The sequence below is a fragment of the Pongo pygmaeus genome, chromosome 2 (genome assembly GCF_028885625.2).
Source record: "Pongo pygmaeus isolate AG05252 chromosome 2, NHGRI_mPonPyg2-v2.0_pri, whole genome shotgun sequence".
Taxonomy (NCBI): domain Eukaryota; kingdom Metazoa; phylum Chordata; class Mammalia; order Primates; family Hominidae; genus Pongo; species Pongo pygmaeus.
Window position 1 is genome coordinate 147,971,032 of NC_085930.1, and position 15,949 is coordinate 147,986,980.

Sequence of the window (15,949 nt, forward strand, 5' to 3'; positions counted from 1 at the left end):
TGCTCCTGGATGGGCACTGACCCCTGACTGTGAACAGATGTAATTCACAAGACCAGGCAGGGATTGCAGCTGCGTGGCTGCCAGAAGGCGGCCGGTTCTGGGGCTCAGAAAGGAGCCTGGAGCACCTTGACCCAGCAGAGGAGCACCTTACCCTCAGTGCTGCTGCCGGCCGGCTGGCCAGGACGGCTGCCTCTCCCAGTCTGTAATGCTGTGCTGTGGGGTGTGGGGGAGATAAGGTTGCCAAGCTGTTTATCAAGCCCTTTGAAATGATCTGGAGCTGCTGGCCAGGCCAGCAGAGGAAGCAGCACTTTATGGGCCTGACTCTGTGGTGACCTCACCACTCGGTCCTCTCTGCTCTTCTCCTGTGCCTCTCTGTCTTCCACTGTCCCATCCCCACGATGGTGTTGACTGAAAAAAGGAGGTGCCCTACTCCTCATTCACTTACCTTATGGGGGAAGGAATAGCCCCTGGAGGGAGAGGGGGAGGAAGAGAGGGGTGGGAGCGCCTCTGCGTCCCTAGGCAGGTGTGGGCTGGAGTAGGAGGGAGGGAAGCAACGATGGTCTGTCAATGTCCTGGCTTTGCTCCACTCTGTGGTGACAGGGCAGCCCTGGTTTCCCTCCTAGCCCAAGAAAGACCCCAAAGGGAAGACAGAAATGACAGAAAGCAAGAGGACATGGTTAGGACGTTCCCTATGTCAGCCCATCCATTTATGCCCAGGGCCTAGCACAGCCTTTGGCACATGGCAGGCACTAAAGACTATTTGATAAATATTGTTGAATGAAGAAGGAAAGAGCTAGAAGCTTGTTGGAGAATAAGGAGATGAAGAAGATGAAGGCAGAGAAATGGCCAGAGGGAGAAGCCAGGAGCCCAGCATTTGCAGGCCTTGAGATGCTACCCAGGGAAGCCAGTGATGGGGAGGCAGAGAGGGAGAGAAGGGAGAAAAGATAAAACAACAGTGGGCAGTGAGCAAGAAAATGGAAGAGGGAGATTTGCCCTCAGGTCTGGAGGCCTGGATTCTTTGGTGGGGGTGGGCTGTGTGCTCAAAGGAGAAAACCAGGTTCCTCCCATGTAGCTTCAGAGAAGTGTATCAAATCCGGTGGGGTTGGGGTGTGGGATTGGGACAGTGGCAGGCATCTGGATATGAAGGCCAGGCCTGCTCTGAGAAGAGAAGGTCTGTGCAGAGCAGGGTGCCTCATCATTATGTCACTCCATCATTGTCACCACATGTCTGCCATGAGGGTCCTGCCTGTCCATTCCTGCAGCGAGAGAAACAAGTTGAGGCTTTCAAAGGGGTTAGGGGGAGAAGGGGAGGACACAGAGATGGGAAGGGACACAGATGTGCCTGATGTCAGAGCCCAGGGGTTAGAAAGGGCAGGAAGGCTTCTTGGAAGAGGTGGAATTTGATCAGCTGAGATTTTAGTGACAGTAAATTGCATTATCTGGAAGCACCAGGTGTAGAGAATGAAGCCCCCTGTCTTTTCTTAGTCATGAGAGACATCCTGTCTTGGGCTGCTACGGCTGCCAGCCTGCATTAAGCTGCCTTTGGGCCCCCTGTATGGAGCAGGAAAAATTAGAGCCAATCAATGCGATTTCAAGGCAGCAGCTCCTTCCCAGCAGCCCGTGGCCATTCCTGTTAACCAGCCCACAGCCTCAATGGCCTGATACCACAAGCAAATGGCCCTTAATGGGGACCAGACCTCCTTTTGCCCTCCCACCTCCCTGCCTGTGTGTCTTTGTGCCTGCGTGCTGAGCTGAGATTGTTGCTCCTGGGGCCCCTGTCCTGCCTAAGGGCCCAGGACCTACTGGGCTAGGCTAGGGGGTGGGGGCAAAGTGGGGAAAAGAGCCCTGCAAATGGCCCCTATCCAGCAGGGAGCTGGACAGCTCCAGCCTGTAGGGTGGGCATGGCAGGGCTCAGCTTGGCCCCAGGCAGCTGCATCCAGGTCATCTGACCGCTTTAACCCTACACCTCACTCTGCCCATTGGAAGATCTGGGTATTCTCTACCCACCCTTTGCCAAAGACAGCCTAGGGAGGCTGGATGCTGGGCCTGCTAGAGAGAATCTTCAATGTGTGTTGCTTCTGACCAGGCCTTCCTCCTAAACTACATTTTCCTGGCCTTGACTTGGGCCCTCATTGGCTCTCACCTGGGATTCTGCTTTTAAGCCCTCTGCCTCCTGCCCCCCTCCACCCTGCTGCTGCCAGGAGGCTTTCTAAAATACATCTGATGGGGTTACTTCCCTGCTTCACCATCCCTGGTGGCTCCTGGCTGCCTTCAGGGTGAAGGGTAAAGTTCTGAGCTGAAAGGGTCACTCCTGGGCCCTGTCCTGCCCACTTCTAGGCCTCTTCTCTTGAATGAGCCAGGATGAGGATGAGGTGAATGAGGAGCCCACCCACCTTGGGTGCAGAATTTAAGGGGGCACCAAAAAACTCAGCAATCAAAATAAATAAAGTTTTAGTGCAATCTTTTAAAAACCAAAATTAATGAAAAAAAATCCATGATGAACAGAATATGAGTATCGACGAAGATGTGGACTGGCAAGACAGGATCAGAGAGAGGGAAGTAAGGTGAATCGTGTAGGTGTGGGGCAGATCCTATCTTTATTTAGCCCTGCCAGCCTCACCCTTGTGCTGGCTCTGCGTCCAGATATGCCCAGTCGTTCTCTACCTTTCAGAGGGACCCCAGGAAGTGCTTAGAATCCACCCCCCAGCAGCCAGGCCTTTGTATGTGTCATCCCCTCTGCCTGGAATTCTCTCCTGTCTTCCTTCTTCTGTTCTTCGTTCCTCTAAAACTTGGGTCTGGAAGCCCCTCCCTCACTCCCTAAGCCAGGTTAGGAGCCCTTCTCTGTCTCTTCCCTGACTTCCCCCCTCCAACCCTAGCACAGCCCCACAGCACTGAGTTCCAGGGCTGTGACCATTAGCCTCTGAAGCCATGTGGCAAAATCCTGCAGAGCAGAATGGTGAGGCATTCGTTTCGCATCCGTAAAGCCCATCATGGAGCCTGACACAGATTGTCTTCAATTATCTTTGATTGACCGAATGAATAAATGAATGGACAAATAAAAGAATAACATGGCTGTGAGTCACAGGCCATTTCAATGAATACTTCAAGGATCCAAATTAAATAAAACCCTTGAGGTTCCTCAGATCCAGATGGATCCACAGGCTACCAGCATCATAGAATAAATGCTGCAACATTTTGGTCCAACAAAAAAGATTCTAGCAGTCTCTAAAAATCTTGGCCATAGGATTTGGTCTATACTTTTAAAAACCACTCTTTTTTCATGATAAAGCCCTTCAACTTGCTCTAAAAGACAACAAAGGAAGAGAGAGACGATGCAGGCCAGTCCTCTCCAAATAAGGCAAAACCCAGCTTTATTTTTAGTAATGACTTTCCCAACTGCAAGAGGGCACAAGTCCATGATCCAGCATTACAGAAACCCACCAACTTCCAGAAAAGTTTCAACAGCTCATAAAGACTCACATGTGCATGCAGACACAAAGACCCATTTTAGGGAAGAGGCCCCAAGACATAGTCTGAAGCCCCAGCTGGGGCCCCTTCTCCATGACAACTCTTCAGCCAGCCTGGGCAATGCAACCCTTGAGCAACCCCAGCTTTGCTTAACTGGGACAACCCACCTCTCCTCATCCTCCTGGAGAAATGCAGTTTTGTATTTTCCTGATGTTTGATGGGCCCGACATCAGAGGATCCTCGAAAGTCGTATTCCCTGGGAAATCTGACCAAACCGTAAGAACAAAAAGACTATTGGCTAACTTTATGGAGACCACTGAGAGCTCAGACCTCAGCAGAGGAGCTGGAGGGAAAGAGACATTGGAATACTTCACTATGATTGTCCACGCCGTCATTATCTTCATCTGTATAAACTGTGGCTGGTTCACTTTAACCCTGAGCAGGAGCTGCCTAAGAAAGAGGATGGCTGGAGTCAGATGCCTGGGCACTCTTCTGGTCAAGTCGGGAGCTCTCAGTGCCTGCTGACTCATCTGTAAAATGGGGATAACGTCAGGATGAGCTAGTAACGCGGAAGCCAGAAAGGCTGATGCCATCTCTGTTTCCAATATGATTTTTATGGCCTCCAAGTTGGTGTCCTTATAATCTTTCTCTGCAACAGGCTCGTTTTTCTCCTCAAATTCCTCTGTGTTTGGCTAAGAACAATCTGTTTTTCCTACACTTGTCAAGTTGCTCGAAATTCCTAATGCCCATTCATGTTCTTTCCAAGGATTAGCAGAGCACTCCTCGCTTGTCTTTCATCACACTCCCTCCGCACATGGGGTAAAAATTACATTTGAGTGGAACCCTGGCTATCGATGCCTGTAAAATGGAGACTTTGGCGAGACTCACTTGCCCGGGTCAGAGTGGGAAAGAGGCTGAAAAGCAGGCCTGAGCATCTTTAATGATGTGCAGAAAGAGAGGGGCCTCTGCCCCCACGGGCAGATGTACACAGCTGCTAACAGAGAAGCCCCTCATCCTGTATGACCAGTGCAGAGAAACGATCCCCTCGAATGCTTCCTAGTGGAGTTAAGAAATTTTTTGTTGATCGTGCCTTTGAACTAAGGTCATTTAAGTATACAACAGATGTTCCTCTGAGGGAAACAGACTTATAAAGTCAGGAACACAGAAGGGACCTAATGGTTTACTAGGGGTGGCGCATTAAGTTCATAGCAATTTAACTCCTTTCAATGTTAAACAAAACAATGACGCAATTTTATGCGCAATAAAAACTTGTCAAAACAATCATCCTGGGCAGTGGAGGTCCTTTCAGTCATTCTTCTTCTAAAGATAAACCAAGGGCACAAGTGACAGACGTTTCTGGCTTCTCTGTGTAGTTGGAGCAGTCAGTGCGGCAGCCTCAGCCGCTCCAGGCTGGATCATCCAGGATGGTTGAAGCCTGAAGCCTGGGGGTAGAGGGACGGGGCAGCCGTGAAATAAAAGGGCAGAAAAATTCATGATCTGAGTGGCTTCCTGGCTGTGCTAGTTTTCCGTGGGTGGAATTAGTGGTCCCCTAGGAAGTAGGATTGGGGGGTGGCTGGGCAAGTCCCACTGCTTAATAAGTCCCTCCACAGCCTGCTTCACATATCAGACTCCACAATGAGGGCTTTGTGAGTGAAACCACAGGTATGTATTTAGTGTCTCCTATGTGTCGGGCACATCCATGGAGTTCAGTATTGCCTTCTCCAGGGTCCTCTGTGTAACTATGGCTTTCCATGAGAGGACTCCAGCAGCAAGGCAAAAGAAGACTGGATTTAAATTCAGGGAGATCAGAGTCTAAATTTCAGCCCAGGCATTTATTAGCTGTGTGACCCTGGACAAGTCACTTAACCTCTCTGAGCTTTGATTTTCTCCATGTATAAAATGGAGGTGGTTGTACTCACAACATGGGGTTGTTATCAGGCTTATTAAAAGAATGGATGAAAATCCCTAGCACAGTTCTTGGCACAGGGTAGATGTTTCCCTTCCCTTCCAAGGGAATGAACAAGGCAGCATCCCTGCCTTCAGGGAGCTTATGGTCTAGATGGGCAGACAAGCTCTGTGTGCATAAAAGGCAAGGGATTCTTCCAGGCCATGGAAAAGCACAAACACTTGGGTGCTGTAGAAGCTAAGTGGAAGGTGGCTGCTGGGACTGGGTGACCAGGGATGGGTTCCTGGAGAAGAAGGCCTTGAGTTAGGTCTAATAGTCTTTGGGAAGGGAAAAGAGGGCATTCCAGTCAGGTGGAGCCCAGTGAGTAAAGGTACATTGGAATATTGAAGGCATGTTTGAGGCTGGCTGTGAGGCAGCCAGGCTTCTGAAGCACAGCTTTTGGTGGGTAACAGGTGGGAGTTAAGACTGGCTGGGCAAGTGGGATGCAGCTTGTGAGGAGCCTTAGGTTCCAAGCTTAACGTTTTCTGGAGGCAGCAGGGAACCACTGCAGCTCTTTGAACTAAGGAACACTAATAACATTTGCATTCCAAGAAGATTTGTCCAGTCTGTGAATGGGAAAAACTTGGCACACTCCCTGCTCCTGTGCTCACGGCAGACACAGTTAATCAATCTCAGCCTGGAGGCCAGGAGACGGTTTGGAAGCTGTTATAATATTCTGTTTGTAGGGTGAGGAAGGCATACCCTGGATGAGTTTGTTCATTGTTAGAATATGTATCTCTCCACTTTTTTTTTTTATTTTGAGGTGGAGTCTCACTCTGTCGCCAGGCTGGAGTGCAGTGGCGCGATCTCGGCTCAATGCAAGCTCCGCCTCCAGGGTTCACGCCATTCTCCTGCCTCAGCCTCCTGAGTAGCTGGGACTACAGGTGCCCGCCACCACACCCGGCTAATTTTTTTTGGTATTTTTAGTATAGACGGGGTTTCACCATGTTGGCCAGGATGGTCTCGATTTCCTGACCTCGTAATCCGCCCTCCTCAGCCTCCCAAAGTGCTGGGATTACAGGTGTAAGCCACCGTGCCCAGCCCATATCTCTCCACTTTTGACTTTAAGACGGATGAGGAGACAGGGCTTGCTGTGAATGTACAATGGTCTTCCATCTTTGGTGCCCCTAGGACCAGTGTTTTTGGGACTCGAGCCTCCTCAGCAGCTCCCCAGCTTCCCTGTGTTTACTGTCCCAAGCAGTCTCTGATGTCCCCTATAAGATCCTGGATCAGAGTCTGACAGCTGCAGCTGTCCCTGGAGTCCAGCGCTGAGCCCTGGCCCAGAGGGAGAGGGGCTAGGGCCTGGCAGGCCTGGCCACGTGGCCCCTAGGTCTGAGGTTCAGCAGCAAGCAGTGCATTGTGGCTTCCCATCTGTGCCTGCTTTGGCAATGATGCACATCTGAAATGTCTGACTGTTTGGGCAGGAGCTTGGCAAGCTGGGCCTCACTCTGGAAGAGGAGTGGAATTTTCCTGAAATGACAAACCATTTAAATTGGTCAGAACTTTCTAAAGTTTCTGAGGTGCCAGAAATAGAAGGCAAGTATGCTTGCATTGTTGTAATTTCTTTCTTGATTTGCATTTAGAGCCAATTTTAATCCATGGAGATGACAGCTTGATGTGACTACTAAATTTGGGCCAAATCCTACCTCTGCAGGACAGGGAGAAGTGTGGAGACCACTGCAGAGCAGAGGCCGCCCTTTCCATGATCACAGCTCCTGGCCTCTGTGAGATCCCGTCTCCATCCTCTCATCTGGCCCTGCCAGAAGGGTAGGACAGCTCCATTCCACCTGCCTGGAGAAGCCTCTGGAGCAGTCTGGGGAGAAGGAATGTGACTTCTCACTCCTCCCTGATTGGTGCTTGCACTGTGCTCCAGCAAGACTAACCACCTTATCCCACCTCATCCATGCCCCAAAGCTTGCCAAGTCCTGCAGCCTTGTCTCCAAACAAGCCTTGAGTCCAGCCACTCCCTCCACCTCAATGGTCACCATCATCTCTCACCTGGAGCTTCCTCCCTGGTCTCCCTCTCCCTTCCACCTTTCCATACAGCAGCCAATGTGATCTGTTTAAAGAACAATCCTGGCTGAGCACGATAGCTCAAGCCTGTGATCCCAGCACTTTAGGAGGCCGAGATGGGTGGATCACTTGAGGTCAGAAGTTCGAGCCCAGGCAGGCCAACATGGCGAAACCCATTCTCTACTAAAAATGCAAAAATTAGCCAGGCATGGTGATGTGCACCTATAACCCCAGCTACTTGGGTGGCTGAGGCAGGAGAATCGCTTAAACCTGGGAGGCGGAGGTTGCAGTGAGCTGAGATCGCACCACTGCACTCCAGCCTGGGCAACAAGAGCGAGACTCCGTCTCAAAAAAACAAAACAAACAACAAAAAAGAGCAATCCTATTACAGCAGAAAGCAGACTGACTGATCTGGGGGTTGTTCTAGGTGCTCTGCGCACAACAACCTTGTGGGGAGCATTATCACTTCCATCATGCCCTTCAGATAGATAAGGAAACTGAGTTACAGAAGGCTTCATAGCTTGCTTGAGACTACACAGCTGTCAGCAGCAGAGGCTGGACCAGAACCCAGCTTGTCGAGGTCCAGAGTCCATGCAGCTTAAACTTAACCACTGTGCCGTACTGGCTGCATCAAAGTCATGTCCTTGTGTGCCAACTCTGTTCTCACTAATCTCTGGCTTCTCATTGCGCTGATAACATCCAGCCCTTGCCAGGCCCTGCAGGATCTGCCCTGGTCCCACCTCTGATCTCTTTCAGGCCATTTCCCTCTACCCACTCTGCTCTGGTCAGAATGGACTGGGGTTGCAGAATAAAACACAGGATGCACAGTTAAATTTGAACTTCAGATAAGCAATGGGACTTTTTTGGTATAAATATATCCTGTGCAATATTTGGGACATACTTACACTAAGGAAATATTCATTGTTTATCTGAAATCCACATTTAACTTTTGTGTGTGTGTATATGTGTGTGTGCATGTGTGCATGAATCTGGCAGCTCTGGCCTGGACTCATTCTGTTCCCCCAACTGCTGAGTGCATGCCCACATCACGGCCCTCACTGCACTTTTTCCTCTGCTGCAGTGCTCTTTTCCCGCTACGCCTGGCTGGCTCCTTCTCCTTTGTGTTTTAGCTTAGGTATCACCTCCTCAGGGAGGCCTTCCCTGACCACCGATCTAAAGTAGGCTCCCTGCTATTCTGCCCGACTATCCTCTTCTTTCCCCACGATTTGTGCTTACATATTTCACCTCCATTGAGCTTGCTTCCCCCAGAAGGCTCAATGAGCTGTGCGTTCCCTCAGGGAAGGAGCCACATGTGCTTTGTTCATCACTGATGTGCAGTGCCAGCAAGGCCCAGGCCCATACTACTTGTTATGTCAATACACATTTCTGCATTCACCTGTGCTGATCCCTCTTTCTGGAAGCCCTCCATCTCCCCTCACCTCGTTTTCCACCTACTCTTTTAGTCCTTTCATTTTGTTTGATTCATCGTGGTTGATGAGCCAAGGTATGTCTGGGGTTAAGCTAGGAGAGTTCTCAGGAGCCCTCAAGAAGCTTGTGGTGAGGAAGACATTTGGAGCAGTGAGCTCTGGTGCAGTGTGCCTAGAAAGTCTAGGAAGATGCCACAAGTGCCATGTCGTGGGGACAGTGCCCTTCTAAAAGACTACTGAATGGACTGCCCTCAACTTCACCCCAGGAAAAGTCAACTCTCCTGCCCCTGTCCTAGGAGAGCTTTGGGCACACCTTAGCCGTAAGGAGTTCCTGTGACTTCTCTGCCTCATGACTCCCAAAGACAGAGGCTCTGCTGCTCCTTTGCACATCCCCAGCTCCTCCTAACACAGCTTCAATCACAGTAGATTTGTTTATCCCTTAGAATGCTGTGGGCTGCAAGTAACAGAATCCATGACACAAACTACCATGTCAATAAGGAAATGTCTTATCTCATACTACAGGAAGCCTAGAGGCAGGGTGGGCAGATCCAGCAGCTCAGCAATGGCATCAGGGACCCGGGTCTTCTCTGTTGTCTTCAGCATGGATGCCATGCTAAGGGCGGCTCCCCTTTGATCACCAGTGATCACACACAGTGAACACACACACACTTGGGTCTGTGTTCCTGTCTGTTCTTGCCCAGCATAAATGAGAGAATAAATTTCCCCAATCCTGGCACAGGTATCCTTATCCTCAGTCTGATAGGGACAATGACCCACTCTGGACCCTGGACATGTGCCAGGGAAACACCATGTTCTGATTGGCTTAGGGCAGAGGTTTCTAAACTTTCTTGGTTATGGCACCCTTAGTGCCTTAGTATTTTTTCACAGCATCCTAGGCCAAAAGAAATACCCAGTAGTTCCGTTTGTTAAGTCGTTAGGTACAAACAATTTAATAAGTGTGTCTTAACAATTTAGCAGCCATTTGAAAAATTAATGCACACAAAATGGAAAGAAAAGTAATATTTTTATATCACTCTTAATTGCCCACAATTATTTGTTAATGGGATGTGTATTCCTGTCGGGCCTGCACAACTTCTCAAACCTGGGAATTAGACTGGACCCACTACTCTTTTTTCTTATTTACATAGATATAAGTGCAGTACTTATTTTTTATGACAGCAACCACTGAAAACCTGGTTTCACAAAGCTATGACATCATGAATGTTAATATTGTGAAGTACCTTGAACTAATCTCATGATTCCAACGGATGTCACTGTGTTTCTTGAAAATTGAAAATATCACTTGGTGCTACTGTGAGTTCACTGCAGCACCTGAGGGCGCCTTGGTGCACCATCTGGGAGGCATGGGTTTAGGATAATTATTGTGCCTCTGAGGAGCTAGGAGCGAGGGAGACCAATAGCTGCATGAAATCAAGGTTCTGTTTGGAAAGAGAAAAAAAAGCAGTGGAGGCCAGGTAGGTAACAGGATCCACCAAAGTGGATATTAATGATTGTTGACTGGATGCTGAATTTCAAGGCCATCAAGAAAGGAAAAATACCTTTTAGCACTTGCTTTTTCATGCTTCCCATTAAGAAACCGTGAGAGAGTTCATTGCAGAAATTTAATTCCTATTACATACAGTCATTTCACTTCATTTCTGTAGGATGGCTTTGTTCAACACATCAACAACTAGTTCAGATGTTCTTAACCTCTTTTGTCCCAGACCTGTGAGCCCGTCAGAGAAATGAGCTGTAGGAGACTTATGTTCACATGCTGACTTGACCCCTAATTCACTTTATTATTTTAGACACATTTTCTGATCGCTCTCAACCTCAGTTTCTGGTTGAGATCCGTAAAATGCCAGTCATCACTCCTACCCAATCTCCCCCGATGAGGATATCCTGTCCTGGAATTAGGGGTTTGCTGGTGAGCAAAACTGACTACAGCACTAGGGGCAGAGCCACCAGCAGGCCTTGTTGACCAGAGCCATGACCCTTTCCTCCTGAGGGCCTGTGCGGCCCCTGACTAACCCTGTACTCATCCAGGGAGATCCTGGCTTGGCTCAGTCGCTGGCTGCCAGGCATGGAGCTGGCTCCTGACAAGGAGGCACATTTGTGATCATGGCTCTTTCTTTCCATCCTCATCCCAGAGAGAGGATTCTGTCCGGATCTCCCCCAACCCTCTACCACCTAGAGTGTGCGTCTGGCTTCTGGCTCACCATCGCCCCCAGGAAATGGCTACAGGATGAGTCATCAAGGTCCTCCCGAGCTCCCAGGTCCAATTCCTCCTTGGCTACTGCTCGGGCTTATCAGAGTCAGTGTCCTTGTTCCCCAGCAAGCCGAGTTCAGACAATCTCTTTCCAGAGATTATGTTCCCAAGCCTCTGTGGCGGCCAGGCCTTTGATAACCACCTGGTGAAGCGGCCTTCAACTCTCCTCCCACGGAAGCATTGAGTTTCAGAGCCGCCCTGCCTGAGGCATGCTACACAGCCAGACCTCAGGTTAGATGAAAAGCAAGTGCCAGGAACTGCCTGGGCCAGACAGAGATGGGGCAAGGCCACTGCCAGATAGCTTGGGCCACTGTGGGCTGTGAGCATTTTCTCTCTTCCCTGACTCTGTTTACACCAACCTTAGAGACCCCCTTCAGCTGGGTTGATGTTTATAATCGAAAGCAAGCGCATGCTTTGGCATCAAGCCCTTTATAGAGTATTTACTCTGTGCCAGGCACTGTTTTAAAATTTTAAAATTTTTAATTACATTCAGTCCTCACCATCACTTGATAAATAATTTAATTTCCTTCATTCCCATTTAACATATTATAAGATTGAGGCTTAGGCCAGTCAAGTAACTTGCTCATGATCATGTTGCTGGCAAGTGGCAAAGCTGGGGCTTGAACCAATGCGGCTTGACACCAAAGCCTGGACCCTAACTCCTATACTGCCAGACTGGGTCACAAGCTGGGGGACATTAGGGACCCTCCAGTTCAAGCCTCCTACTTGACCAATGAAGACTGTCATCAGCTCACTGGTGACAAATGTTCTGGAACCTGGTCTGCCTAGCTCCTGGGCCCAGAAATCTTTCCAAGGATGTTCAAAGTCTTTTATTATGTGGGGAAGATGGCCTTTGGGGGTGGGGAGAAAGGAGACTGTTTGGTACTTGCAAATCCCCGAATTGATAGCGGTGGCAAGATTATTGGATTCAGAGCAGTGAGGTTTGTGGCTGAGGGATCCTCTATCACAGGCACTAAGTACCATGTATTGAATTCTCTGTTTATCAAGTGTAAAATGGTCAGTCCTCCCAAAGGCGATTGGGCAACAGAGAGCAAGAGCCCTAAAAATGTTCCTATACTTTACCCAATAATGCCACTTCTAGGACTGTATCCCAAAGAAATATTTTGAAATGCCAGAAAAGTTTTTCATATCATTACTTTTGCAATGCCACAAAACAAACAAATAAACAAAGCCTACACTAGAGGAATGCTTAGATTAACCCTGGCTCAGCCCAGTGAAGGAAGACTATGCAGCCTTTAAAAATGGTGTTTACAAACAGAATTTAATGAAATGAGAAAAAGCTTACTGAAAATGTCAAGCCATAGGTGGGATGGAAGGAGCTGAACATAGAACCATAGAACGATAAATACTTTAGGATCTCAATTATGTAAAGAAAGTGAACCAGGTTGGGGAGGGGCAGGGGGAGACTGAAAGAAAAAATGTCATAATTTTAATTGTCTCTCTCTGCAATTTTTGGTGTTTGTAAAATTGTCTACAGATTTAGCTCTACTTGTGTAGCTGGAGAAGACAACCAACCAACCAGCCATAACAATAAATAGCAGGGAAATGTTCCTTCCTGGTTGGTGTCTCTCCAGACTGTGAGGGCAGGGGCAGCTCTCAACAGGGCACCAGGGCAGGGAGGGCTTGGGGAATGTCAGGGGCACCCATGCGCTGAACTGACCTAGAAATCTCCCTGCCTCAGAGCGATGGCATGGGGGCAGCATTCCAGCTTGCCCTTACTCTGGGGAGCTGTTTGCGCACGGAGTTGCTGTGGGCAACTTTTCTGGCTGGGGTGCTTCTCCACACAGCCAGCTGAGCCACTTCGCCTGTTGGTCTGGGAGAGCCTAGCCTCTCAAAGCCTCATTGTTGAGCCTCGGAGGAAGAAGCAACTTCACTGATAGAGTGACTCAGCTGGCCAAGAGCTGATACTTACCCCAGCTTCCCTTCATTCCCTCTGTAAAGCAGAACAAAGACTTGTTGCCTTGGGAAGGTGCTGATGCTTTGAGTACATAGGAAAAAGCAGAGCCTCCAGGCCAGAAGAGATCTGAGTTCAGGTCCAAGTTTGAGGTTCAGAGGGGTGGCTGGAGGGTCAGGAGAAACCTTGACATCCAGGATGCTCTGCAGGGTCCAGAGTGCTGGGCTTTAGTGGGCCCACCAAGTCCAGGCCACACCTCTCTTGGACACCCACCCATGTGGAGCTGAGCATCCAAATGGCTTGCATCCCAGGCAGGCCTCGCCTGGCTCCTGGCATGAGTGGACAGAGCCTGCACTCAGGATGTTGTGGCCCCAGCTGCATCGGCACTAACAGTACCTCCTACTTATTAGTGCCAGTCCTGCATGGTGGGCCCTGCCCAGAGCTACTCAGATCCACACAGAAGTCAGTAGCATGAACAGTTAGAACAGCCTGGGACCTGCCCCAACCCTAGGCCTGCTGCCTTGGGGAATCGACAGTGAATGCACTGTGGGTCAGTGTCGGGGAAAGAGGAGTTGGCCTCCATGAATAGCCATAGAATGTTGAGGAAGATTCCTGCTCAAGCAAGCAAAGCAACTACTTCCACGTGGCGTGGTTGACAATGAGGCTCCACCATGTGGAAGCCTGAGCTCACCATAGCCTCCCTCTGTTCCTTTGATTGCCTGTGCTCTGGTTCACTCCTGAAGTCCCTCAGACTCAGGGGCCGAGTTGTGTCTCCAGCCCCAGAGCTGTGCACATTGCATGCATACGGCCACCACCCTGGATGCCAATTCTTGGCCGTAGCTGGCAACACACAGCACTTCAGCTCATTCTGGCAGTCCTTGTCTCTACTCTGGAGTCTGACTCACCCCACAGGAGCGTTCTCAGGCTCACTTTGCTGGATATCATCAGGGCATCGCGTGCTCTCTCTCTGGTGGCTGGACTGGCTCAGCTAAAGTATGCTTGGCATCTGTGTGTGGTCACAGGGAACAGTTATGAGGTTACTGTTGCTGGTTGTTTTGGTTTTGTGTTTTGTTTGTTACTGTTTCTTAATAATGCTTAGATCAGATAGAGATGTGGTTATGTAAAAAAAAGAAGAAGAAGAAGAAGAAATTTTGGCTGTGAATGGCAAGAAACATCACAGTGGTCTTTCGGTGTTTCCACCTATTTTGAGCTACTATTTGCTGAGTGCTTGCTGTGTATTCTGCTCCTTTCTCATTACATTTCCATGAATCCTCAAAATAACCCTATGAATTAGGTATCGTTTGATCACTCATGCGTTTCAAAGCTCTTTACTGAGTTGTTCCTAAATGTCAGGCATTATTAAACTGATAAGAACAGATACTACACTTGATCTTAGCCAAAAGGCCAAGAAGCGATGTCAGGCATTATTATGACCCCTGTTCTAAGTTGCAGTGACTGAGGCTCAGGGAGCTTAGGTAATTTGCCGGGGATTCAAGGCAGGAAGTGGTGAGAGGTGAGGCTGGCCTGGTGGAGGTAGGTCCAGATCTGGGGAGGGGATCAGTGTATCAGGCCAAGGACTTTGGGGATTTCAGCTGAGAATGAGACCCTCCAGAACATGACGTAGAACAGGTGGGGTGTGTGCATGTGTGTGTTGCGATTTTTTGGGAAAGGACCTGAGGCAGACAGAGGGCTCAGGTCTTCTGGAGATGAGCCTGGTTTGTTTTAAGGCTCCCCATACTTGCACTCAACAGAACAAACACAAAAGGAAGAGCTGAGAGCACAGGAGCCACTGAGGCTCTCAATTAGGAATCATCAGATTTGTTTTATTGGATTTGACTTTCTGAAAAAAACTACCTACAAAACTCAGTGTCTTAGTCATTTGGGCTGCTATAGCAAAGTTCCAAGGACTGGGTGGCTTACAAAAAATAGGAGTTTATTTCTCACAGCTCTGGAGGCTGAAAGCTTAAGATCAGGGTGCCAGCATGGTCAGGTTCTGGCGAGGGCCCTCTTCCACGTTGCAGAATGCTGAGCTCTCATTGTGTCCACACGTGGGGGAAAGAGAGTGAGCCAGCTCTCTGGCCTCTTATTATAAAGGCACTAATCCAATTCGTGAGGGCTCTACCATCATGGCTGAATTATCTCCCAAGGTCCTACCTCCAAATACTATCACGGTAGGAGTAGACTTCAGTATAGGAATTTGGGGGAGACAAATATTCAGTCTATAATACTCAGATTACTTTTTCTTCCCCCCAGAGCGGTCCAAAATGTTCTAAGTGGACACCTACCATGTGCTTGGGCCTGGGCTAGCTGCTCCAGGGGGGAGAGAAGGGGGCAGAGGGGGGAGAGAGAGAGAGAGAGAAGGAACAGGAACAGATGTGTTCTCTGCCTACAGGTAGTTATAGTTCAGGTGAGGTGATGAGAGCCACACCCATTTCCATGCTCTGTGGCTGGGGTGCTCACAGGTAACTCCATGGAGGAGGTGGCATCTTAAAAGAAGGGTAAGAGCTGGATTGGTGGTGAGATGGAGGAAAGGACATCACAGATAGAAGGCCCAACATGGCTAATGGAGGGGATAGTAGTAAGTATGATTGTCAGGGGCAAGGCCTAGCTCCAATGAAGTGGAGGAGGGAATGTGTTCTTGAAAGCTTTAACAAATCTGAGATGTTCCTGCTCAGGGGGAGAAGCAGAGCACCAGGCCTCATCTGGAGAGTGAAAACCGCCTGTCTTGGATTTCTTGCTCTCCCCACTCCCACCCAGGGAATAGTTCCTGAAATCCTTTTCTAGTAAAATGCCCATGCTCCTCTCTCCCGGTTATCTACAGAGTTTAAGGCAAGAGGTGACATAGTGTGTAGGAGATTTGTCTCCAGATCAGAGACATCTGGGCTTTAGTCCTGGACTAGCCACTTGTCACA

The 15,949-nt window shown here is 49.2% G+C and overlaps 1 protein-coding gene and 1 pseudogene across 2 annotated transcripts in view; one reads left to right on the plus strand and one right to left on the minus strand.

The window, feature by feature from the left end:
* MRPS22 (mitochondrial ribosomal protein S22) overlaps nt 1–15,949 on the plus strand; it is a 131,506-nt gene that overhangs the window by 63,713 nt on the left and 51,844 nt on the right. The gene's annotated exons all lie outside the window — the stretch shown is intronic.
* LOC129034485 (U2 spliceosomal RNA) lies at nt 14,327–14,453 on the minus strand (annotated as a pseudogene).